Below are 3,983 nucleotides of genomic sequence, written 5' to 3'. Positions count from 1 at the left end.
CCCAAGGTCACACAGTTAGTAAGTGTCTGAAGCCAGATTTGAACTCTGGAATATGAGTCTTGACTCCAGACCTGGCACTCTGTGCACTATGGCACCACCTAGCTACTCCTCAAAGAGCCAAAAGGAACCTTAAAGAACATCAACTCTAACTCTCCCATTTGATGAAATTATTGATATCTTTTGTTTTCACATTACCTTAATTTTCCTGTATGTATTTGCCCCTCCATCACCAGCATTTACACTCAAATGGACTTATGATCTCATCAATTCAGAAGTTCTCTCCATCTGCACAGATTGCGACCCAAGCCCATTCTATGGGAATCTCATCAATATCCTCCCATAGTCCTTTACATAAGGGCCACCCAGTGTGCTGAAGATCCCCTGGATTCTTCCTGACATCTTGAGGGGACCAGCAGAGTACTCTGGGTGTTCATCTGTTGTGGACTGAAACTCAGGGATTGTAGCAAGGAATAAAAAAGAAAGAAGGGGGGGGAAGCTGTTCAACAAAATTAACCAAAATATCATCTGCATTTGACATTTTATGAAATGTTCCACACTCACAGCCCCCATCTCTTCAAGGAAGAGTGGAAAGTACATTCTAACCCCTCTTCTTTGGGGCCAAACTCAGTCATAATTACACAGTTTTGGACTTTAATTTTTTTTGTTAATAATAATAATAATAATAATAACGACAATAACAGTAATAAACAACTAGCTTTTATATATCATTTGCTATGTGCCAGTTGTTGTTCAGTTGTTTCAGTTGTGTTCAACCTTTTGTGACCCCATTTGGATTTTTTTTTGGGCAGAGTTACTGGAGTGGTTTGCCATTTCTTTCTCCACGTCATTTGATAGATGAGGAAACTGAGGCAAACAGGGTTAAGTGACTTGCCCAGTGACTTACACAGCTAGTAAATGGCTGAGGTCAGATTTGAACTCAAGAAGCCATCTTTCTGAATCCAGATAGGGCACTCTATCTACATAGCTGCCCACTATGTGCCAGGAGCTGTGCTTAAAGCTTTACAAATATTGCCTCTTTGATTCTCACAATAACCCTGGGAGGTAGGTGCTATTATTACTCATCCCATTTTACAGTTGAGGAAACTGAGGCAAAAGAGGTTGTGACTTGCCCAGGGTCACAAAAGTGACTAATAATCGGTGTTTAAGGCTTGATTTGAACTCTGGTCTTCCTGACTCCAGGCCCAGCACTCTCTCTACTGTACTACTTAGTTAGCTAAATTTCTGGTTACATTGTTATAGTCATTGTGTATCATTGCATATATTGTTTTCTTTTAAAGCTCTTCCTATTGTCATATTCAATGTTTCCCACAGAGTAAAGTGGCACTGAGAAGTTAAGTGATTTGCCCACGGTCATATAGTCAGAAATATTTTGAAAATATCTCTGATGGCATGTCCTGAGTCCAATCATGCCTAGTAGAGAGGTCTCCTGATTCATCTCATTCCTTTTTCTGGGAGCAAAGCTGCAGACCTGGTCTAAGATGGATATGTCCTCGGAGTCATTTTGGAAGTTTGGAGACTTGGGGACCTTCCCCTACCTCTCCCTGCCTTGCTCCTCAAAGGTACTAGGTGGCACAATGCATAGAGTGCCAGGTCTAGAATCAAGAAGACTCATTTTCCTGAGTTCAAATCCAGCCTCAGACAGGCTGTGTAACCCTGGGTTAGTCACTTAACCCTGTTTGCCTCAGCTTTCTCTTCTGTAAAATGAGCTGGAGAAGAAAATGGCAAACCACTCCAGTATCTTTACCAAGAAAACCCCAAAAAGGGTCACAAAGAGGCAGACACAACTGAACAACAACAAATCTCCCTATTACTTTTCATTATTATTAATATTAATTGTTAGTATTTATATAGCACTTTAAGGTTTGCAAGGTGATTTAGGAATACTATCTCATTTGAGTGTCAGAACAACCTTGTGAGGTAAGTGTTATTATTACTCTCATTTTACAGGTGAGGAAACTGAGACTGAGAGAGATTAAGTGACTTGCCCAGGGTTACCTAGTTAAGCATCTGAGGCAAGCTTTGAATTCAGGTCTCCCTGACTCCAGCCACTTTTTGGCCCTCTAATGATTGGACACCTGGCTTACTCTCCTTGTCAGTTTCTAATTAATAACAATAACTAACAATCAGTTTCTAATAACAATATCAATTTCTAATAACAATAGCAAAGAGATGGATGTGTTTTGGAGGAAGAAAATGTTACAGAGGAGAGTTGACATTTCATTTTGATTTATTTTTGTATACGTTTATATGTGGACATGCTGTGTCTCCAGACAGGACGTGAGTGCCCTGAGAGGGGCATAGACTTTCTTTTTTGCCCTCCTAGTGGCTGGCACACGGTGGGCATGCCTAACCTCTGAACGCATGCCTAACCTCTAAAGTGAGGGAAAATTCTCCAGAGCAGGATTTTCTGAAATCATTCCATCACAGGGATAGAAATGAACGCTGGTCTTATCTGTAAAACAAAGGGGTTGGTCCTCCAGGTCCCTTTCCCTTCTCGCATTCATCCTCAGATGTTCTGTGCCTGGAGCAATCCACCAGACTCTGCTCTCCAGGGACAGTTTGGGCTCTGGGCTCTGTGTGTTTTGACTACCACAAGGGGGCAGCATTGGAAAGCACAAGGCAAGCCCGAAGCTTCCCAGAAACACCAAGGAGCCAGGGAATTTCACTCTTGCTGAAATTGTCTGGGGATGGGACTCCTAGACAGACAGAAAGGAAAGAGATCTTGGAAATCATCAAGTCTGATGCCTTCATTTTGTAGAGGAAGAAACTGAGACCCAGAGAGTGAAATGACTTGCCTAGGGTCACATAGCAAACCCCACATCTCCAGGCTTCTAGGATGGTGTTCCTTATTATTGCTGTCTCTCATCCCAAGTGATGGAGGGGAGATTAGAAAATGGAAGGCAGAGAAGGAGAGGGAAAGAGAGAGAGAGACGAGAGAGAGAGAGAGAGAGAGAGAGAGAGACATACACACACACAGAGAATCACAGAGAGAGACAGAGAGACAGAGATCAGCCAGTCAATAAATAAATATTTAGTAATCACCTACTATGTGCCAGGCACTGTGCTGGATCATAGCTATATGTGTGACCATAGATCATAGATCATAGTTCACAGATCATAAGATTTGGAACTGGAGTGGCCATTAGAAACAATCTTTTTCAGTCACCTCATTTTATAGATAAGAAAAATGATCATCAGGTTCAGATCCCTGACTTCAGGTAGATAAGGTATTATTATCTCCACTTTACAGGTGAGATAACTGAGGCCCCCAAGGTTAATCAACTGGCCCAAGGAAATATTGTAGAATCCCCAAGCTACCAGCGTTTCCACATATTCTCTCCACTTCCCCGCCCCAGTTTTCCTCCCCACCCTCACCCCCCAGTAGGCTTCCTAATAACAATGGCAAGGAGGTTTTGGAGGAAGGAAAATATCGAAGCAGGTGACAGATTTTCCATTTTGATTAAAATTTTTATTTACCAGGAGCCAGATTTCTTTTTAGGGATAGCTGATTTCTTTTCAGTATGTGCTGGTGTTAATATGCATACCTATTGGGACGTTCCACCTCTTACACTGTCTCCCCCTTCTTCCTATCTGACTGTAAGCAAGGAGACCACTGAGATGGGATCTGGAGGGCTCTCGAGGCCTCTACTTTGTGTCTTCAGGTTGGACTCTGGGTCCTGAAGCTTCAAGTCCCAAATGAACAGAACATTTTGCAAAAAGACTCTATTCCCTTCTCCTCCCTCCCCAGTGCCTCTCCCCGTGAGTTCCTTTCCAGTGGAGTCACTTGCTAAATAGGTTTCTGGTGGAAATGTGGTTTTCAAATTTGGGAAATCTCCATTAAGTCCTTTTATTTAAGGAGGATGTCATTATCGGGCCTCCCTGAGGACGATTATTGTTCTATTAGACAAGGCCGCAGACTTCCTAGGTACTATCTGGGGTCTGATTTAGAGGCAGGAAAATGT

Source organism: Vombatus ursinus, unplaced genomic scaffold (assembly GCF_900497805.2).
Source record: "Vombatus ursinus unplaced genomic scaffold, bare-nosed wombat genome assembly UNPS02014797.1, whole genome shotgun sequence".
NCBI lineage: Eukaryota > Metazoa > Chordata > Mammalia > Diprotodontia > Vombatidae > Vombatus > Vombatus ursinus.
This window is presented reverse-complemented; position numbering follows the sequence as displayed.